This window comes from Triturus cristatus, chromosome 1_2, assembly GCF_964204655.1.
Source record: "Triturus cristatus chromosome 1_2, aTriCri1.1, whole genome shotgun sequence".
Lineage (NCBI taxonomy): Eukaryota > Metazoa > Chordata > Amphibia > Caudata > Salamandridae > Triturus > Triturus cristatus.
The window spans coordinates 352,427,423-352,450,980 of record NC_140580.1 but is presented as its reverse complement, the minus strand read 5'-3'; the positions used below and the strand labels follow the sequence as shown (position 1 = coordinate 352,450,980).

Here is a 23,558-nt window from a genome sequence, read left to right as displayed (position 1 = left end):
TGTTCATATTTGTTAAAGAAAGCAAGCCATCTCAAATTTGTCGTTGAGTCCGTTTGGAGTGAGAGTTTTGAGTTTTTTGATCCAAAATGCTTCTCTTTGTAATAAATACTTTGAGCTGTCACGGTCTAGGAGCTTAGGTACTTCTTCAATGATTTGGAATTTAAGTTGAGCAATTTGATGTTGTGCTTCCTCCCAGTGTGTCGCGATGCTTGAAGTGGTATTTTTAGTACGTATTTTGCTTTTATGTTCCGTTAGTCGAATTTTCATTTTTCTCTCAGTTTTGCCGACGTACAACAGTCCGCATGGGCATTTGATGGTGTAGATCACGTTTTCGGAGTTACATGTTGTGCTGCTATGTATCTTAATTTTTTGGCCCGTGGATGGGTGCAATAAAATGTCTCCTGTAATTGCATTGTTGCAGTGGGTACAATTCCAACATTTTTGTGTGCCTTTTTTGTCGCTCAATTCCAAAGTCGTAGGTGATTTCTTACTTTTTGATAGCATTTCTTTTAGATTTTGTGCTCTTGTGTAGGCAAACAGTGGTTTGTCTTTGAATAGACCTTTGAAATCTGTTTCTAGTTGCAGTAGATCCCAGTGTTTCTGTATGATCTTTTTAATCCTCATCGATGCAGTAGAATATTTAGATACAAAAACTGTACGTGTGTTAGTTTGTTTAGGAGACTTCTTAAGTAACTTGTCACGGGGTCAGGTTTTGACTTTGTTAAGTTGCTCTATGAGTAGATTCTCAGGATACCCTCTATCTGTGTAGTTCTTAATCTGTTGTTGCCATGTTAACTCGCACGCCATATTGGTTGAAGAAATTCGTTTCGTTCTCAAGAATTGAGAAACTGGTAAATTCCGAATCAGAGAGGGAGGATGAAAACTGCTAAATAATAAAGCGTTGTTTTTATCAGTCGGTTTTTTATACACACTGGTGTGTATTTCACCCTGTTCGATGTCTATCCAGACGTCTAGAAATGAGATTGACTTGCGGCTGATAGTGTGGGTAAATTGTATTCTAGGGTCTATCAGATTAAGTGTCCGTATGTTGTTAGTTAGTGCTGGTTCTGATTGGTTCCAAATGAGGAAAATGTCATCAATAAATCGTTTGAAGAATATCAGACCTTCTTTCCATGTGGGGTCTTTAAGGATATAATCATTTTCAAACTTTGCCATGTACGTATTAGCGTATACTGGTGCTCCAGGAAAGCCCATGGATGTACCGTTCAATTGTATATAAAACTGTTCATCCCAGCAAAAATAGCTGTTTTGCAAGCAGAACTCAAGTAGTTGTAGAATGAAATATTTGGGTATTGGTGTATTTTCTTGTTGCAATAAAGCCCAATCAACTGCTTCAATTCCATTAGCATGTGGTATCGATGTATACAGTGCTACCACATCTATGGTGCATAAGATCCAATTGTCTGTATTTTGGTTTTTAATCATCTGTATGTTTCTCAGAAAATCAGTGGTGTCTTCAATGTAAGTTTCCCAATTTTGGACGAATGACTGTAAAAAGGTATCAATATACCGACCAGGTTTTTCAAATATTGAATCACATCCAGAGACGATGGGTCTGAATGGAGGGTCAGTGAGGTTTTTGTGGATCTTCGGTAGTAAATACATTTTTGGTCTCAGACTTGAGATATTTTCTGGTGGATGAATCAATCCAGTTGAGTTCTTCTGCTTTTTCTAAAATGGAATTGAGATTTTTAGAGATTTCCATTGTGGGATCTTTATTCAGTTTTCCATAGGTAGCTTCATTCGTGATATGTTCTAAGACTTTCCTTTGATAATGTTCCGTATTCATGATTACTAATCCTCCGCCCTTATCCGCTTTAGAAATTGTGATTGTTGAATTTCTGGCTAATCTTATTAGAACACTTTTTTCAGCCCTACTCAGATTTTTTGTTTTACTCGAGTATTCGATCTTTTTAATGTCTTGTTGTACAAGTAATTCAAATGTATCCAGAGTTTTGTGTAATACTGGGGCAACGAAAGTGCTCTTAGGTTTAAAAGTTAAAGCTGTTGGGTCTTCAGTTGAATCTTGCGGACAAAAGTTGGTAAAAAAAATGTGTAATCTTAGTATTCTCATGAATTTATAGAATTACACTTCTGTCTCTAATTCTGTACTGTTGTAGGTGCTCACAAATGACATTCCTTTGTTAAGCACATTTTCTTCAAACGCTGTCAATTTAAGGGATGAGATGTTTATTATGAGGTTTTCGTTTAACTTCTCAATCCTTTTTTGCTTTTTTCTTTGTCCTTTTCCTCTCCTTGTTTGCCGGTGCCGTTGGTCGTTTTGTTTTGACTCTTGTCCGGTGGTTTTCCTTGTTCTCTGCCTGCATCCAAAAAAGAAGAAGAAGAGGAAGTGGAAGTGTTAGGTATCATGGTCAATGAACTCTCTTCTGACAGTTTAGTAGTAGCTTTCGAGCTGGTACTGGTTTTAAAAGATACTCTCTGAGTGTCGATGTCTGAGTCAGATACCACACTTTCCTCTGAAGATGCTTGGGTGTTTTTTTTGGTGGTAAATCTTCATTGTGCGTATACTTCTGCCCAAGTATAAGCTTCATTAAGCTTATAATCAATTGTATCTCTTTTAAATTTTCTTAATTTGGTCTCTTGCAGCTCTTTTCCATATTTGTCCAATTTTAAATTGAGATTTTCTAGGAATTGACCCCATGGTTCTTCTTTACTCCAGTCCACTCTCTGTGTTTATTTACACACATAGACCCAGATCACTACTTATGCCTGGTTTCAATGCCGGCAGCACTTTAGTCCTTCTTCAGTGCTCAGGAAACACGTCGCTACGTATATATTTTTTTTTAAAAACCAGGAAGTGTATTCCCGATCGAGAGCGTTTACGAACACACACGCCGCTAACTTGATCTTTCGGTTCGGTAAGTTTATCGCACTTATTCATACTTTCTCATTTACTGTTTTCCAGTACTACCCTAGATTTGAGGTAATTGGTCGTACTGTTTCACTTCCAGATTGCCAACGGGCTCCGGTCGCAATCAACTTTGCCACCAGTCTCCAAAACGTTACCTGTCTTCGTTTACGCATGTACCTTTTATTATAAGGTGAGCTACGTCCGCCGGTCATGTATTCACCAGTCACCGTTTCTTTAGCTTAAACAAATCAGCTAATACTCAGTTTTCATTCGTCTTAATAGATTCCTATTCCCAACGTGAAACGAATATACAGTAGCACATACACAGACCAGGTACGAAATAGGGTTTTAATGCTTTTTGAATAGTACAACATACATCATGAGGGATTAGTTTTCTTCATTCTATCTAACACTGTTTCCTTAGTGACTGAAAACGTGAACCCCAGAAACTTGCATCAATCCCCAAAGGTATCGTATACCATAATTGGTCACTTTGGTGTGGGGAGCACTTTCCACCATAAGTTTAACTGTGACTGAATGATCTCGCAATACGCAGATTCTGAAATTCTCCCTTTTCTCCACAGCTTACCCCTGACGAAGGGACTAAAACGTCCCGAAATGCATTGGGTGCTTGGGCGCTTTAAAATGTTATTTTGTTCTTAATTTTTGTTTAATAACTGTGTATAACTGAATACATACTTATTGATTATGTTTATTGCATAAAATACGGAAACGCACATTGAAAGAATGTATATGATTTTTTGAGAATCGCATATGGAAATTGTATTAAATGATTGAAAGAAATTCACAGCAGTGCACATTGCAGTCCTAGTAATTTCTACACTATGCCACACTTCACTTATTAACAGACAGACAGACCTACACTTTGAAATCTGAGCTGCAGAAAGTCTAGAGATTAGTCAGGGACATACCGTTCCTCTCTGGCACAATCTTACATTATTTCTGGGAACGCAGCAACATCTTTGCAAGAGAGATGACAAAGAAGTGGATAAAAGACACGTTTGGCTTTGCTTAGAACATTCTACATTTCTTCTGGCTGAATTCCTTAGACCTTTAAGGGTATCATTTCCAGTACCATGGTGTGGGAGTGTTGATTCCACATCCCCGGAGGTAATGATAACAGGTTTCCATTAACTATGAGGTGTGGAATTTACAGGGATAAGGGAATGAACCCTGACAGTCCAATGATAAATTAGAAATGATGGTGGAAATCAGTACTTCTAGGTAAGATTTCCACAGTGAAAATTTCAATAACCACTCCAGGTTTCCTTCAGATACTGGAATTGCAAGGAAAACATGTCAGGTCTGCAGGAACTTCATGGACCGGCTAATTCACAATGAGAGAGGTAACAAGCCTCTCATACTAAGTATCCAATCGGTATATTAACAAAATTATGGCTGACCATCTATTTCACTAGAGGTTAGGCTAAGCCAACTCTCTGCTGCTATTTCCTAGAAAGAGATCTAGGCATTCACTGAAGTTTTGTTCAATCATAATAAATCACAACAATTTTGAGTGTTATGTATGAAGCCTTAGCTTAACAAAAGTGTCTTACTTAGGTATTACTGTATCAATCTCATTTAGTTGTTATTGTTCATTCATAAAAAAGGAATCACACCTCTTTTCTGTATTGCCGCTTGTGGTGGTTTGAAGGTTTTATGTGTAATGGCGCCTGCGTTACTCATGGCAAACACACTTAATTCTTTATTTACTTTTATGGGCTTTCATTCACCCTCTTCAGCCATGTACTTTTTGGCCGAGGAACATTCAGCAATTGCCTTGATACATTGCCCATCACATATTGGATCATCCCTCTGCAGTATTTTAGCCTCATCGTATTGCTACCGGCTGTTTGGGTGTATCTTTTCTCCCATATTGAAATGCAAGAGGGACTACTTTCCATTTGAAAAGTACACTTTGGCATCACACATTTAATTCTGTAGCTCATCCGTGCACTGTATGCACAAAGCAATTCCTTTTTGAATTATCTCACACTGCTGCAATATTTTTGTTCAGCTTTTACTAGCACTGGACATCAAATGATTTTTTAGGTCTCGCCTAAGACAGTGCCCATTCACTGTCGCTTGCAGGAGATATGGTATGCAACAAGGGGCTTGGAGCCTGCCCACTGCGTACCATTTGTTGGCTTCTTTGTCACTCTCATTTGCTGCATCTTAATTAGCAAGTGTGTGCTGTCTTTTCTTCCTCTTCTATTGTGTGGCTAATGGACTAAGTAATAATTGCTTCATCTTGATTATTGTCCTTCTGCAGCTTGCACAGTAATTAAAGGACTTTTTCTTCTCCTGTCATCCTTGTCCATATTGCTTCTTCGCACTCCCTCCTCATCTTGTTCATATTGCTTCTTCCCCTCCCAACCTCTTGTCCATGTTGCTTCTTCCACTCCCACCCTTTCATTGTCTGTGTTGTTTTCTTCCCTCTCTCCCAATGTATGGAGTGTCCCCAAACTGCCATAAGAAAAAAAGCACTAATATGTGGCCAGTGCTGGGTGCGTCATATCTCTTTTTTGTCCCTTTGCCTAACACCCTCCCTCTTTGCGTCCTTGTTGCCAGTTCCCTTCCACCCGTTGTCTGTGCTGACCACATCAACCTGCCGTAAGACAAAGAGAGCACTATAATAAAGCAAGTCCTGGCTGCACCATAGTGCTTGTTTTCTAACTTTTAGCCATGCTGCACAGCAGCCACACTTATCTACAACATGGCCAAAAGACACTGGCAAAGCTAATAGACCTAGTGGCTTTGCTTATGCTTCTTTAACAAGTGTTGTTTCTTTTTTTTTAGCTGACTTTTCAAGCTGAATCTCGTTTTATGACCACAAGGTGGCACGTGAAGATAAGTAATACATTTAAGAGCTCTGGACAGCATGTCACGGTGTTATGAAGATTTGGTGCGTCTTTCTTCTGATTGATAAATAAAGCATAAGTTATGCCAGCCAGTTTGCCCTCTCGTGCAAAGAAATGACAGGTAAACAGTGTCTATTACATTTATTTATTTATGCATTTTTATACAGCGCAAATTTTACCCAAAGGTGTCAGAGCGCTTTACAATAGAACTAGTTACATTACATAAGGACTTCAGGGTGCATGAATAACATAAAAGATAAAAACAGATAAACTCTAAAGTCACATAAGAATAGTAGTAAGTACAAAAATCTACTACAGATACTAGTTGTTAGAGTTAAATGTATACAAGTTGCAAATCCACTCAAGATTACATTTTAAGAAGTGATTAGGGTTGGACAAAAATATATTACATATTTACAGAGCATGATCTTCTCGCCGTCGTTCAGCCAGGCCTTCAGGGGGCTGTTGCACTCACGGGCAGTGATCTTGGGCCTGGAGGGATCCCCGAGCTGGTGATGGTCATAGGAGTAGAAGGCCGGTGGCGGTGGGCGGAGGCAGGGCCGGACTGGGAACCAGAACCGGCCCTGGCAAAGTGCTCGGCCAGCCCCCGGGGGCTGGGGGTGCCGCCGAGCTCTTTTCCAGGGCCGGTTTTCGGCCGTTTTTGTTACAGGGCCGATTTTGCAGCTATGCTGCAAAAACGGCCCTGTAACAAAAACGCCCCCAAGGGGCCCAAAACCGGCCCCCACCCGTGCGGCGCACCGGGGGATTGCCCGGTGCCCGCTACGGCCAGTCCGGCCCTGGGCGGAGGTGCCATGCAGAATCCTGGGGCTTATCTTGAGCTTGTGCGAGGCTCCAGCTGTGGGAAGGGGGAGGATCCTCAGGGCAGGCAGATTCGTGCCACGTAGTTAGGTCTCCCGCCGGACTCAAGCACAGTGCCACTGGGTCCTGACCTCCAAGCCGCAGGGTCTGTCATCGAGATACCCCTGAGGGGGCTCTCTCGCTACTCCATCTCTCCTGTGCTGCCGATGGGTCTCCCTCAGCCACTAGTCACAGCCCTCCTCTGCCATCTTGAGGGCTGCACATATCTCCGTGACAATCGGCCGCAGACTGCCAAAATCAACGCTGTTCGTTGCTCTGGACATGGCACTCAGCACTGGGGGGTCCAGAGGGGTTCCATCGGAGCTCACCAGTGCTTGTCAGGCCATTATCGCCTGCAGGATGGCATCATAAGGGGGACTCCGACTGGAGCTCACCGTGTGAACCTCCCGCTGGAGCACCAGAAGTTGACTAAGTCAAACATAAAAATACTTCTAAATGCAATTGATTTTCGAATTCTCTAAATTACTGTGGTAACATGACTTGCGACTGAAATCCATCATTAAAGTTAAAAAATGTACAGAAATCAACAAAATGTGTTTAAGTATAGCTCTTTTTTAAAGAAACTAAAATAACCGAAAAATCTTGACAGAATGTAAAATTAAGTTACAACATAAAACTCTAGCAAAAAGCGCTTCTCGTCAGGAAGCCATTTCTGCTTGCACCACCCATTTTTATTGTCAGGGCTGCCACTCCATGCCACTGGAATCAAGCTATCCTGGCTGATGAGGGGTGAATCCCCGAAATCTGTCCTAGGATGCTTTGTTTCCAGTCCAGGGAGGTCCTGGCCTGACAGTTCGGGCTGGACTGTTACCATTGGGTGCAGGGTCAAGACTGATTTGCATATGGCTGGGTTCAAACTGAAATGGCATGGTGAGCAAAAAAACGATGGATTTAGGCCCAGATCTCTGTACTGGGGTGAATGTATGACATTGTTCTGCATTCTGTCCATCAACTGTTGTTTTTGCATTTGTCACCCGAGTGGTACGGCTATGCTCAGATGTGGGTCCCGTGCTCTCCATGCTACTGGAATCAAGCTATCCTGGCTGATGAGGGGTGAAACCCTGAAACGGGTCCTAGGATGCTTTGTTTCCAGTCCAGGGAGGTCCTTGCCTGGCAGTTCGGGCTGGACTGTTCCTATTGGCCACAGGGTCAAGACTGATTTGCACAAGGCTGGGTTCAAACTGGAATGGCATGGTGAGCAAATAAACGATGGATTTAGGCCCAGATCTCTGTACTGGGGTGAATGTATGACATTGTTCTGCATTCTGTCCATCAACTGTTGTTTTTGCATTTGTCACCCCGAGTGGTTGGGGATATGCCCAGACGTGGGTCCCATGCTCTCCATGCCACTGGAACCAAGCTATCCTGGCTGATGAGGGGTGAAGCCCCGAAACGGGTCCTAGGATGCTTTGTTTCCAGTCCAGGGAGGTCCTTGCCTGGCAGTTCGGTCTGGACTGTTCCCATTTGGCGCAGGGTCAAGACTGATTTGCATATGGCTGGGTTCAAACTGGAATGGCATGTTGAGCAAAAAAACGATGGATTTAGGCCCAGATCTCTGTACTGGGGTGAATGTATGACATTGTTCTGCATTCTGTCCATCAACTGTTGTTTTTGCATTACTCACAGTAACAACACAACTACTAACCATCACACTCCTAAAAGTGTGACAATTCGGACTATTACCTGCCTCCTGCCTACAGGAATGGGTTTGGTGACAGTAAGTATTCATTTTCAATGTATATTAGAATACTAATCAACTGTTGTGGCACGTGTCTCTAAATTAGATAAACAGTGCCACCATGTGGGAGACTGTCATTGGTGCCAGTGCTAACAATTAAGTGCCGGTACAGACCACTGGAAACCATCTGCTCAAATTAATCACTGGAAACCATGCTAACAAACAGCAGTGCCCCCAATGCCTGTACCTTGCTGGTGCCGGATTTCTCAGCCAGCAAGATCGTAATTATCAATAGTGCAGCAGGTGCAGTAGCATAGGGCCCATGAATGTTATGATCCACTTGAGCCCATAAAACAGTGACACTCAAAGTATGGCCAGTGGCCAAATTAAGTAACAATGGTGTCCTGCACTGCTTAAATTTAAGGACACGTTCATTTTTAAAAACATCTTGCAGCCAAAGAGTAAAAATAAGAAAAAGTCTCTTCAAAATTCAAAAAGTGTTTTTAATTAACGTGCAGAGCCAGTTCACCGTAATACATCAGATATCAGTGAATTGACAAGTACTGTTTTAAAAGTGATAGGTTTCAAAAATGAATTTAGAAATCTTGATTTTTTCCCCTCACTCTGCCAACAATGTCAATAGTGAACGAAGAGGCAAGGTAGCTCGTATATGCACTTCTTAGGTGGCATGGGTTCCTATTATACATGAACAATGTTATAGTTTTAAAAAAACACAGAAAGTTTTATACAGTGCACATCCTGAAGTCATGTATTTCGAGGTCCTCTTATATGTGCTAATGAAGAAAAAGAAGGGAAAGTGAAATGAAACAATTGCCTACGATCACACAATCTGGTTAATTGGGGAATTCGGGATTAAATGCAGGTTTTCTAGTTTCACAACATGCAATTCAGCCACTAGATGTGTATGCATCACTTCCCCCACACACACCTTACCACCAACCCCCCAAACTTGTGACCACCACCCTGCTGGAATCAATGCGTCCCTCAGTCAGTTCACAAACAAAACATTTTGGGCCCTGGGAAAATGTTTGCGAGTACCCATGCCCTACAATGTCTGGATTTCACGATCCAACCAATGGACGGTACCCCTTTTTCGTGCTTGCACCAGGGCCAATGGTACTCTTTTTTCTTTAGAAAACTTTTAATTGAAGTTTTAGTATTAACACAAACCAAGCCTGGCACACAACATTCAGTACAATGCAGTTAGGCAGCTGCAGTTACAATGCCAATGATACTCTTGCTATGTCACTGTCAGCCAGTGGGGGTCAGGCAGAAGTCTCTGTCACAAGGGGCCCATTCTGATAGCTCAAGCGATGCCCATAGTCGAGATATTCTTGCTGAATTCCAGGGACTGGAAGTTTTTCTCAGACTCTCTTTGCTGTTCCCTCATCATACTGAAGAATACGATGTGATGAGGTAGGTAGAGAAAAGGTGAGGAGCCAGTATAAATACTTCCTATAGGAGATTATATATTCATACAGAAGTGGACATGAAGTCTATTCAAGAAATAGACTGATCACCTGTAAGGGGACCAGGATCTCACATTCAGTTTCTGTGCAATTCATTCTCCTCTCGGTGTTTCTATTTCCAGGGCACAACGTCAGTGAGTAAATATCAAGGACATTAGTTGCGCTGTCCCTCAGCTGCGGCTGGAATCTGAAGGCGGTGGGGTAGTGGGTCGCGTGGGCAGGGGGTGATTTGGAGGGAATGAAACAATTTCTTTTTTTAATCACACTTACCTGTCTGCCGCTGCCGCCCACCACCGCCGCCTCCTCTTGGTCTTCTTCCCCCGCTTCCAGGGCAGGAAGCAGGATGCACCCGACTCCCAGCCTCCCGATAGACAATCACAACACTTCAATGTAGTATTGTGATTGGTCTGAGAGCCGTGGATCGGCGCTCAGCCAGATAATGGGAAGCTGGGCATGTTCTCCATGCAGGCTGTAATGCAGCCTGCATGGAGAACATACAAAGTGCGCATGAATGTTTGGCCAACCCCAGAGGACCGGTCAAACATTCATGCGTACTTTAGAGAGTGCCAACCACTCCTCCCCTGCTCTGTCAGTAGAGCAGCCCCACCCTGTCCCTGCTGCAACAAGCAAAACATAAAATTATAATAACTTAGAGTAATTATCATTTTATTTTTCCTTTAGGGACACTGCTTAAAAGCAGTGGGGTGAGGCGCCTCGCCTTAGCGGATGAGCAGCCACTGCTGCCCCCTAAACAAATTCTTCACACCTATCAATTCGTTGTAAGTTGGAGGAGAACCTGTATCACGTTATCCATAAGTATTCCAAGGCAATGGGTCTTGCCCGTAAGAGCTGGTGGGAATGCATGAGCCTGACTTGGTACTTCATTGCAATCACTGGACGTGACATGTTAAGTGCCATTGTGGAACCCTTTTGATGAATGACGGACAGCATGTATTTATCACGTCAGGAGACGGCCTCCACTGGCTGCATTTGGAAACTTTATAAACGTAAGTAATGCAAGTTTGTAGAACTGCATATACCAGAATGCATTATGAAGACTGGTACAAACACGGCAGCCGTGGGCAACCCTCCCCTTTGACATCTGTAAAAGGCTCCTCCAAAAAGAGCTGTTGTGGATTACCTGAGTCAGTGGAATAACCCTGACCACAGTCGAGTTCCACACCACATTTGCTTGAAACTAAATGTTATATACCCTCCTGGAACACACTCGTCCGGTAAATACCAAATCACGCAAACACGTGTGTGTCAAGAGATGTCCAGCATTAGCTGCACTTGAAATTGCTCAGACATTGGCCACTGATTTTTATCACACAATTGTGGAGTCATGTTGTTTGCCCACATATAAGGTGTCATTCTCAGCTCTGGGCTGAATTACACTCCCGCATTGTGTGGCAGAATAGTACCTAGCATCTGTGGATGGGCATCTTTTTAGGTCACAATTTTAGATGGAATTGTATATGCTTCCCACTTTCTGTTCATAGACCGGGATATCAATTATTTTCGGGAACTTGAGCACAATGGAGTGTTGCCATGTGTTAGATCGCGTACCCCTCTTTCTATGGTGTCTAGAAAGTGGGACTCAACATCATGTATTTAAATAGAAGCAAAAGGGATCTTTGGGATATTAGTTGATAATGGACAGTCAGTGGGCAAGTGCACTTTTAAGGGAAAATGAACAAATTGCATACCAGTAATCTTCATTACCCTTAGGGAAGTTCTCCTTATCTTGGCCATTACTCATGAGGTCGCCCGCCTCCTGACAGGGACATGCAACCCAAGCTTTCTTCTATTTTTATGTAAACGTCCACTACCAATAAACCTAAAGGCCTCTCCTCCCATCGCCCTTTCTGTCGGTATCAAAGCCACATATAATTGTGTATAAGGAAGGAAGGTTGCTGCTATAATGAGGACTATCCTTAGGGTAATCAAGATTATCAGTAAGTAATGTGTTCATTACCCATAAGTCTGTCCTCCTCGTCATAACCATTACTCATGAGGATGTACCAAAGCATATGATGCTGAAATATATATTTCAACAATTACCTTTTTCCTGTTTTCAAAACAAAAATTCCAAACTTGTCCGTATCAGAAGAAAATATATCCAATTTATAATGAGACAGAAACATTGGGCGTAGCCCACATGTGTTACAATTCTCTTGTAGAGAAACTTCAACAGCTTCAGCCCATGAAGCTGCTACTGCTCTAGTTGATCTTACGAAGACATTTCCTGATAGCTTCAAGCCCACTGAATCATAAGCTTTGGAGATGACTTGCTGTACCCATCTACTGATGGTGGCGGTAAAGGTTATTTTTCCCTATCATGCTAAACCATATGTCACACAAACAATGACTGGGAAAATGTGAATGGTTTTGTTTTGATCAGTAAAGCTCTTCGTACATCCAAGGAAGATGGAATGTCCTGAGATGAGTGGACTGGAAGAAGGATTTATTGGCTTGTGTGAAAAGAAAATAGAATTTTCAGTCTGAACTGAGGATCTGGCCTCATCACCACTCTGTCAGGAAAAAAGCGGGGAAAGATCCAGAGAAGGAATCGTAGTGGACACAGTGGGTTTCTATAAACTGAAACCTTTTAGAATTTTTTTTACCAATGCTAAGTTGGATGAAAGGTTTCCTCAAGCTTCTCTGCATGGTTTTATGGCTGCCAAGTAAGAACCCAATGTATAAGGGGATAAACCTTTAGCAACACAATTTCTGAGAAACTTCAGCATTTTATATGGATCCCCCAAATCTGGATCAACTCTCATAACGGTACACCATTAACATAAGTTATTCCAATGTTTTGCATATGCTTTTAAGGTGTAATATTTCTTTACGGACTGTATGTCATATGCACCTTCTCTCGAGTACCCTAGATGTTGTAACCCAGGCCTTTCAACTTTCAGGTTGTAAAACACAATTGATGGATTTGAGTCAATGGCACAGCAGTATACTATAGTACTATATGCACCCATATGTATAGTGAGACTGTGGTGACCATTGACAAGGTGTTTTAATTAACTGTGTGTTTTAACTTCATTTTAAATATACAACATAATTTTTTGTGCTCTTGCATCTTTTCATTTCATGCCTCCTTGCAGCCTCAAGAGTGGATTGTTTACTTTTTTCACAGCACAGAGCAAAACAGACTTGCTTGGAACAGAACGTATGGGATGTATGTTTGAAAACATGAGAGAAATGTGTGGAATGTACTTCTCTGTCTCAGATTCAAAACAAGGAGGTTCTGCCCACTTCCGTCTTGACCTTGGAACAGACCAATAGGGTCAGCTTTGGTTTTGCAATTGATGAAGGGAGGGGGAACTTCTAGAAGTCTCTCTCTGTGTTAGTAAAGAGTATTAAAGACAGGAAGATTTGGCAGTCATACTGAGGCTCACTCGTGAGAAGGACGCATCATCATGAGAAAGTGCTGCTGTCCCATTGAGACTTCTGGGTGACTGACTGAAAGAACTTCCCAGTCAAGCTGACCAGAATGCTGAACTCAAAGGTGATGTATGAGTTTTGTTTCTCTGTGATGTTTTTATGTTGTATATATGCTCTTTATATTTGAGCCTTTCTTTGACAGTGCTTGTTTCCTACATTGGACGTTCATTATTATTATTTGCTTGTGTTCTACTATCTTGCATTTGAATTATCATTTGTGTGTCTTTTACCGTTATTATCTGCTCATGTTTTGCTTTCTTATATGACTTGTGAATGTTCCATTGTTCTCTGCTTGTGTTTTATCCCATGCATTAGATTATTTTGTGTTTCATTATTATTTGTTTGTGTACATATATATACATCTCTATATTTTTTTGCATGTTGTTTTAGACAGTGTTGCATTAATACAACTCCATGCTTTATTTTGAAAGTGCCTTTTGATTTGCCTCATTTGGGGAGTGCGGAGCCTCATTTCTAGGTGCTTTTTCTTGTTTTACCGAGTGCCTCGCCTTGGGAATGCTGAATTTCTTTTATTTGGAAGTGTAAAGCAAGACAGATACTCAAGGGAGCTAGGAGAAAAAAGTAGATGTAGACATGGATCCATTGCAAGCTGTGTTGACGAGAAAACTATTGGAAGGGGGCGTGGCCGAATGCCGATGCAGTAGGCCTAGGATTTCAGTGCTCCTGCCCTGAGATTCCCCATCCGACTGTATCCTGCCACTATAATTAACCCAGGGGGCCCCCAAATATTTTGAAAATCCCCCTGGACAGTGCTGCACACCACAGCCTACTTTGGAAGACCGTCAAAGCCTGGGAGAGAAACTGTCGATGGTTTTGTGAATTCAGTGTGGTGGAGCACTCATGGCAGCAACCAGTTTCTGAACTCCGCGCTGGGTCCCGGACCCGCAGGACAGCATAGCCCCTATTGAGACCCGGCACAGCAACATTAAGACTGAGATTCAAGAAGGTGAGGTCCTTGCAGACCTGCTACCCGCACCTGGAGAGAGCTTGGTGGGGGTTATGGGCACCCACACACACCTGGAGGAGAGCGGACCTGGGACCTCCCAGGTGACTGATAACGAAGCGCGAGCGACCAACAGCCAAGAAGGGGAAAGTGATTTGTTGTCTGGACATAGTCAGGGGGCCAACAACTATCTTGGTGATTGAGCAGCTGCTGCCCAACGTGCGGGACTCTGGACTGACGGGCCGGAAGGCAGCACTGTGACACGTGCAAATATGCGGGTCTGGAGAAGAAGAAAAACTTCCCTATATTTCAGTTCACCGGGTATGGTAGTGCTAACACCAGAGTGTTCATATGCCTTATTATCATAGCTAATTTATGCATTAACAAAGCTACTCTCAACAACAGAATCATGTCAATGAAGCAACATCCAAAAGCAGATGCAATAACCACCCTTCCGCTGCTTCTGGAAAGCTTCACAAGTATTGCACTGGATTGCATTTGCATTTATACAGCTCTTACTACCCATGATGAGATGTTGACACACTTTATGAGAGTAGAACACTACTCCGGAACCCAGGGTCAGAGGTTATACAACTGATTACTGATGGATAAAGGTTATTCATTAGTACTGGTTATTATTGGTTGCTGGGATTAGTCTTGTGATAGAAAGGACACCATTCAATGTATGTGATTTCATGAAAATGGCTCATGGGATTAATGGATAGGCAAGAGGAGATTAGGTATTGTTAGGATGTCAATTCAAAGAAGGAGGTTGTGATTGATGATGTGAAGTATGTGAATAGCAGAAATTAAATAATAGAGAGACGGCAGACTGGCACACAGCTTAGGGTAGGCTACATTCAGAGAAGATAAGGAATACAGAGGACTGAGGGTAAGGAGTGAATAACTCGACAGAATCAAAAGAGAAAAAAACAGTCACTAGTTTTTCAGTGAAGGTCAACTTCTTATGCATGGTTTTGGGACTTAAGAGGAGGCCATTTAAAAAAAATATATTTTTATTGATCACAGGTAAAATTCAAAAATCATGCGACTACATATCACTACTTTTGCACATTACACACTTCTTTGCACAATAAACCCATTAATCAAAGATCATACAGTTATTACTTTTTCCATAGACAACCTCAGCTGGCAGTGGTCCCGTATTCATTCAACTCAACTGGAGTCGGTATCATACTCAAGGGGGGGTGGGGTGCAAATGTTCCCCCTGTAGGTATTCCATGAGCCCCACATTCGTTCCCACTTTTTAGGGCATCTGCGATGGATATATACCGCCCTTTCTGAAGAGGAGGCAATTTGAAATAGTTTGCAATCTACACATACCTCCCCCACAACAAAATCTTAAATGATAACTTGTAAAACACTTACTGAGCTGAATATTTCTTCATCTTAGAAAGGGGTTGTTGTAAGGGGATTGGGCTAGACTGGTTGTCCCTCCATTATTAGAGAGTACTGCATGGCATCTGTTTGTAAACAGCGAGGACAACATTTGTCTTGGCACTCATTTTTGTGAACAAGATCATATAGATTCTCTGATGTACCGGATTGGGAACAACCAACTTGTTACCATTCTTCTGAGCTCCAAGTAATTCTCCATGACTCTAAGCTTTGCAAGTAGGGAATTCCACAATTTGGTGCACTAAAGAGAGACAGTAGTGCGACCAACAGTTTCCTTCCTGTAAACTGGAATTATTAGATGCAGTGCAGACTGGAGCGTAAGTAACTGCATTCTTAGTTCCCATATCTCCACTACACTGCTTGCAGCTGACACAGAATTTAGAAGCCAGGATTGTCAAAAGTCTTCTCTACACGTTCACATGACAACATTGGGTGGCAGTCCATGCCTGACATGGACTGGCACATCTTTGCGGTGTCCGTAATGACCCATCATAAGTCAATAACAATCATCATTTGCTTAGAACTCACCAACTCGAAAAAAGGCTAAGCATGGGCTGACATCTTCTGAGTATCCTTCAAAAAAACAACCACTATGAAACAGCCTCTTGAAAGTTGCATCTGGTTATAATTCTAAGCATAGGCCTCAATAGTAACAGTGTCTCACTTTATGAGGGCTAATAGAGCTGAACAGTTGCAGTTCCTACCAAGAGTTGGACCCTCTTCACAATGGCCAGCTAGACTACAATATCTAACTTTAGATATCCCATTATAGAACATACAGTTCATCATGCCACAGGACTAATACTCCCACTATAGTGCCCATCAACTCACTGAAGTTAAAACATTGGGGTTTTATAAAGGCTGGCATAAACTGCTGCTGTTCATTATGGAGAAGTCGCTGGACAGTGACATGATTCCAACTTGTGTATAGTGGCCACCTCAGGAACCAGCACTATACAACACCTAGCACTGTCTGACATGCACCCACAGTGCTCATCAAAGTATTCCACAAATCTATCACCCAACTATAAGGATGCCCACCAAATGGTGTCAACGCTTTACGACAGAAGCCAAGGCTTCCATTTGATGGTAATACCCAACAAAAAGTGAAACAATACAATGTCCAGCATAGACTGACATACATACCCATAGAAAATTCACCATATACATGTATAAGTCAAGCTTAGATAAGTATTCCATAATACATAATGACTACTTACAAACAAAACACACTATGAATCTAATTTCCCTCAAAAGACCCATTAACTTAGAATGCTATCCGTTACAACATCTAGCATCTCACAACATTCCATGTATCACACCTTAATGACCTGCACGGGTGAGCGTTCTTGAATTTTCAATGCCCACAGAAGTGAATCTTTGCCGTCCTAGTACTTCAAGAGGTCCCTGCCACACACATATGGCATCGCTCACCAGGAACTTCAGTGGTCAGCGCCTGCCAGGTGGGTTAGTTGTTGATGAAGTACCCACTGCAAGAAAGAAGCACTCGACGGTCCAGGTGCTTGAGTTATTGAACAGTGCACCCTCATGGTGCCTTTGTCCAGCAGGCAGAGAGGTCTGAGGTGGACTAGCGCTGCCTCAGCCCAGTCTAATCTGAGGAACAGCAGGGCGGAAAGCAGCAGCAGGACCCTGCATCCACTCCAGCCCATCAAACTGGAGCTCACTGTAATGTATTTACAGAAATGAGCTGCTGGTTCAGAAACCAAACATCTTTGTAAGAAAAAAAGAGGCTAAGTTTCACCTCAAATAACAAATGAACAAAGGTGTCCATCCCTATCTCTTCAAAGACAGAGGGAGTCAAACAGAAATGTTATTCTACCCTTGATTTGTAAATAGTAATCAAATGGGTCAAGAGAGAGAAATCCAAGAAGTTACCACATTTCCATTTTGGTATCAAGGGGATTGAATCTCCATCAGAGACTTACAGGATGTATCCTTGCATATTCCAGTCTACTCGAGAAATAGATGCTATTTGAGATTCCGTACTGGCAACAACAAAAAGCCCTGCAAGGTCCTGCCTTTTGGCTGTAAGTCGGCTAGTATTTTTTTTTAATGCATGGCCGTGGGAGCACCTTCCATTTGTTGAAAGCAGATCACAACATTTTCTAAAGTCAAGCACTGGCTCTTGGAACCCTTCTTTTGTTAAAAAGTACAGCTAAACTTCCAAGTGATGATAGACCTTCCGCAGTAACTACACAGACACATTAGGCTCGATTCAGAAACTGCATTTTGTACTACATAAAGTAGTACTACAGTAGTATCACTTACTTCAAAATATAATTCAAAAACATGCCACTAGGAATCTCCACCTCTTCTACACTCTCTATTGGCAGGTCTATAGTATCCTATTTAGGGCCTGATTCCGATGTCGTTCGGAAGGTCTCTGTAGGAGAGTAGGGTCTGCTATCCTATGGTCACCCCAAATTTTTGCTTTTTGCTTCACTGGTTTTTGACATACTGAGGCTGTGGGCCTGCTAATCAGACCCCAGCCTGCTGTTCTCTCTACTAAATTGACACTATGCACTTTAGGTGCATAACCAATTGGAACTGGGTCACCCTGTGAGCCAGTGTACCAGTGTACACTAGGTACCCAGGGCATTGGTGTATCTAAGGACTACCAGGGGCTGAAGCATGTATTGTGCCACCCTTGGCCTGGCCTAACAATTTGACACAACTGGCTGATCACTCAGCTGGGGTAAGTTGGTGTATCCACCTCTTACTTAGGTGTAGTATACCTATACCTAACCTTAAATGAGACACATGTTAACCTATAGGTCACTCCTATGGCAGGCCTTAACAATCCTGAAGGCAGAGTGCTTGGTTTCATGTGAGATGGTGCTCTGGCATGAGCTGAGCCTGTCTGCAGTAGTCGGAACAACTTCCTTCTACCATTTCCAGATATCGCCAAACTATATACTCTTAAGTGCATTATGAACCTCGCGGTTAAATGCTATCTTTGGTTTGGCTTTATCAAAACATGTCGAGTAAGGTGTCATACGAATTGGAATACTAACCCCTCGCCAATTCTGGTGACGGGGTTAGCATTCCACCCTTCTAGAGGGACACGACATGTACAGATCCTGAAACCCGGGTAAAATCAGACATAGCCTCAGCTCCACAAAATGGACGCTGCCACCAAAGACACAAGTCTGCCCTCCTGCTGCTGGGAGTCCTTCCAGCTTGGGAGACGTGGACAAAGGGTTTCCTGCCAGGGGGGGTGCGAGCACCACCCCAGACAGGATTTTGTGTATTGGTCAGGTAGGGCTTGAATAGAATCAGACATGCCTGAGGCTCACAAGGAGCCTCGGTGCATATGCCAGTTCAAACCGGTCCTGGGGCACACCAGCCCCAGACCTGGGGCAAGCTGGACAAAGGATTGGGGGTGTAACCACCCCCCTTCCTGGTCCCACCCTTAGGGAGGGACCTAGCAGGTAGTCCAGCCCCTAGAATCCGCTTAAAGGTAGGAGCTGTGTCCTAAGACTTCAGACATCCTGGAATCAACTTGAAACTAAGAAGAAGACGGGAACTTCGACGTTCTGCTGCACAGAAGACTGAAGGAAATCTCCCCTATGGTCAGGGAGTGACCATCTTGCTAACGCAAGCACCATCCAGCAAATCGACGTCTGCTTTGCCGCCGCCTCCTGCCGGAGCCCGAGCCCAGAGACCGACAAGTACTGGACCTCCAGACCTCTCACCGCCCGATCCACAGTCCCTGCAAAGAAGGAACCCGTGGAGGCACCGAGACACGTGGAGCCAGCCATCTTGGAAGACACTCGACAAGCTGCAAGCGTGACAACAGAGGCTCCCTCCGAGTTGTGCTTTGGGTCCTGAGAAGCCCAACATCCGAGCAGCATCTGCACCAAAGGTGAGCCCTCCAGCATCTCCACGATCTGCGTGGGGCCCCTCTGCACTTTGCAACTCGACGCGCCTACCCGGTTCCTGGCCCGTTGGCTAGTGGCCATCTTGGTGAACTTTTTTGAAAACTACAATGCTGGTCTAGTTGCTCCAGACTGGCCCCTGCTTCCCTCCAAAGGAGCAGCCCCTCTGACCTTGCTGGTCAGAGTTACAAGCTTTCTTCAATTCCTGCAACTCCTGCTTTTGCCAAGGCTTGTTTGCTTCTTTTGAGTCGCCGACACCGCCGACAGCGAGAACCGGCAGGGGACAGCTTGTGAACCGACTCCTGGACGTTGTCAACCTTCAGGGACCACGTGGCTGCAGAGACAAGCTACACCTCTTCACCTGTTTGCACCCGATATCGCCTGGTACCTACCTGGTGCCACGCCGGTCACTGGCTAGTGACTGTGAACACTGTCCCCTCTGCTTACAGGTCTTCTACACTTCCGATCCACCCTTGGATCCACCGCATCTCTTCTGGACCGACCGCCTGCAGCATCTTTGTCGTCAGGCTCCATTGAACAGATAGGCGAAACCCGACGCACTTCGAGACCTATGCACCCACTTCCTGTGGGTGAGGTAAAGCTGGCACTCCGGTGCACAAGTGTAGAGTAACATCTCTAATGTCTAGGTTTGAAGTCTTGATTTCGTAGTCCAACCAGAAGACCCTTCTAGCAGTAACTTTTGAACTTTTACGCACCCATTGAAAACCTATGGGAGCCCGCGTGTAACTTTCCTCACTGCACACGCGACCCGTGGACCTCCTGGTCACTAACTAAAGTTAGCTCCTTGTAGGCCCAGCGATTCTAGAGGCCCTAGGCCTTTTCCCTTTCCTGTTCGTGGTACTTATACCACTATTTTAGTATATGGTTTGAGTGGCCACCAGGGCCTATCCATATAAAGTGCAACTTCTGTATATTGTGATACTTTCTTGTTTAACGATTTGTGCTCCTGTGCTCATAAAGAGTCTAGGGGATACTTTGAGTAATAAATACATATATATTTTGAATATATATCTGTGTGGTGTCCTTTCATTGGTATAAAGGGGGGTTACATATGGTAAAACAGCTTGCTTTACATGCCTAAACGAGTTTAGCCTCAAAGACTGCTTAGCCTACGCTACCACTAGGGCAGCTGGTCCGAAAAGGTTGACTTACAACCACACCATAAGGGTTGCTTGGCATGGTACAAGGTGGTCACTTTAATTAGTGAACATCATATACCAGGCCAACTTCTCACATTGGTGAGCAGCGGTTGGGATTTGAGCTTGCTGTGTTTTACCTCTGTAATCTCTTTGTTACCAATTGAAAGATCATACAGGTACCTTTAGGTACATATAAAACAAGTTAGTCATATACTTAAGTTCTACTGAACTTAGTTGTTGTAGAGCAAAGGGAGTAGCGCACCCTGACTACAACTACTAGATAGGTTTAGTAGGAAAACACAAGTGTAGGTAGTTGCAACACATCCACCCACACTTAAGAGCAATGGCTGGGGCAGAGGGGTCCACCGTACCCATCTCTGTCAAGAGTGACCCCAAGAGGGCACCATCCATCTTTGCTACCCTAAACCAGAATGAGCTCGGCAGTTGGCTAATTCCAGGGGCCTTAAACAGCCCAGGAACCCTACCTCTGCTGAACTCAGAGAACTCTTGCAAACTGATGAAGATCAGAGAGCTCTCAAGAAAGCCTCCCAGTTAGGCCCCTTAGGGACTGGAACAGGAGGACCTCCTTCTGAAGATGCTACTGAAGCACCCCTTCCTAACAGTCGCCCCTTAGTTGAGAATCAGACTACAGATGATGAGGATCAGCATAGGGACAAGGATGACAAAGGGGATGAGTCTGATAGTAGTAGTAATTCTGATGGGAGAAATAGCCCAGTGCCAAGTGTTATACTTGGCTCAGCTAACTTAAGGTCACTGGGGAATGACAATGGGTTTCTCCCATTGAATCTCCCCAGTGGACTTAACCAGGGGTTTGGGAGACAGAGGAATCACTCAGGTGACTCTAATGCCTCTCATGCCTCTAGAGGCTCTCAGGGTCATTCCAGAAGAAGGATGACCAGCCCTCAGAGGAGGGAGCATGAGGCCAGAATGCAGGAAGCTCAGCTGAGGATCAGGAAACAGGAGCTAGAAGTAGCCCTGATGGAAGAGAAACTGAACAAGGCTGGTCAACCTAGAGAGAGTGGGTCTATACCCACTGGTGGCAGCATTGTCCCTAGAGACAAAGATTGGGTCTTTGATAATAGGAACCTGTCCAAGGTTGTGCCCCCCTACAAAAGTGGGGATGATATCCACAAGTGGATGACTGCTCTTGAGTGAGCCTGCAAAGTGCAGCAGGTTCCTGAGGACCAGTGGGCAGCAATCTTATGGCTCTCCTTTGAAGGTAGAGGCAGAGATAGACTCCTCACTGTTAGAGAGGAGTGTGTCAGAAACTACAGAGCCCTGAAGAGTGTCCTGGTTGATGGGTTAGGCTTAACCACTGAACAGTACAGGTTAATGTTCAGGGATACCCAGAAGACACAGACTCAGGACTGGTCTGAATATATTGAATGTGCCACTAAGGCTTTGGAGGGTTGGTTTCTGGGAAGTAAGGTTTCAGATTATACAGGATTGTACAATTTGATGATGAGAGAACAGATTTTAAATAACTGTCAAAACCAGCAACTGCATCAACACTTGGTTGACTCGGATCTGACCTCTCCCCAAGAATTGGGAAAGAAGGCAGACAAATGGGTCAGAACCAGGGTTAAGCAAAAGAACCAGAACCAGGGCCAAGGGGGTGATCAGAAGAAAACAGACCAAAAGGGTAATGACCAGAAATCCAAAGACCAGAAGTCTTCAACAGGGCCCCAAACTAGTACTAATGAGGGTGGGTCCCAACAATCTAAAGGAAAGAAGGTCCAAAGAAATCCTGGTGCAAATCTTGCAAGAATACAACTCACTGGACTAGTGATTGTAAGAAGGGTGGAGCCCCCAACACTGTTGCCCCTAAGGCACCTGCTCCCAGTAGTACTGTTAGCAGTGTTGGTCCCCAGACAAAGGGTGTAGTGGGAATCACTATGGGAACAGAAGGAGATTCTGACTTAGACAGAACCCTTACACAGGCGGTCTTGATCTGTGATGGGGACATGGATTTGTCCCTGACTGTGAGCCCCAGTAATCTGGGCAAGTACAGACAGACTCCATTGATTAATACAAAAGTGGCTCAAGCCTACAGGGACACATGTGCCAGTGTCACTATGGTGTAAATTCGACAATATCTCAGCAGGATATATTGGAATTATTTAAAATGGTATGTACAAGACATTACAAAAAGCAAAAACAAAAGAGAGGAGACTTTAGGGTTGTTTTTACAAAGCGCCAATAGGCGTCATATATTTAGAAGATCAAAAAAAAATTCAAAAAGTAGTAGTAAGAGCACAACAGGGTATAAATACTCAGGCAACCCTAGTGGAGAAGGTGTACAAAGTGCTCGTGCTAGTGAAACAACGGCGCAAGTGACAACGTGAAAAAAAACCCACAGCAAGCGGCGCAGAAGAAGCAATATATACAATAAAAAGGTTCATTTAACAATTTTCTCAATGGTATAATTGGTATTTTTCATTATTTCCATGAACCAAGTTTGTATGCGCCAAAGATGTTTGGGCTGGTGGATAGTGGTCTACGGCGTTTCGATCCTGTCAATTTAGGATCATCATCAGGACCTGGGTCGCCTAATTTGGGAGTGCTCTTGCGCACGAAGAGAAGGCGCTGACGAGAGAACGGGGACTTCAACTGTGGATGGATAGCACAGTGACGTGTGAGGGGAGGGAATTCTCTCCCTCGAGGTTCCGTGTAATTGGATTGACGAAACTTCGCTGGGAGGGCAACCGGTACAGGGGTCCGGACAGGGGGAGGAACGGTATACAGCCCGATGATTAATGGAGCAGGAGTAAAGCTGCGGTCGTGATGTCAATGGGAGATCAGCAGCGGGTCAGA

General features: G+C 43.8%; 1 protein-coding gene and 1 long non-coding RNA gene across 4 annotated transcripts in view; one reads left to right on the top strand and one right to left on the bottom strand.

Annotated features, from left to right (window-relative positions):
* Positions 1-23,558, bottom strand: part of CLDN19 (claudin 19) — a 159,241-nt gene that overhangs the window by 59,796 nt on the left and 75,887 nt on the right. The window lies entirely within an intron of this gene.
* On the top strand, positions 2,797-5,874 carry LOC146867316 (uncharacterized). Its single transcript, XR_014961343.1, has 5 exons — positions 2,797-2,900; positions 2,994-3,083; positions 3,176-3,226; positions 3,318-3,361; positions 5,714-5,874. It is a non-coding gene; the product is annotated as an uncharacterized LOC146867316 (long non-coding RNA).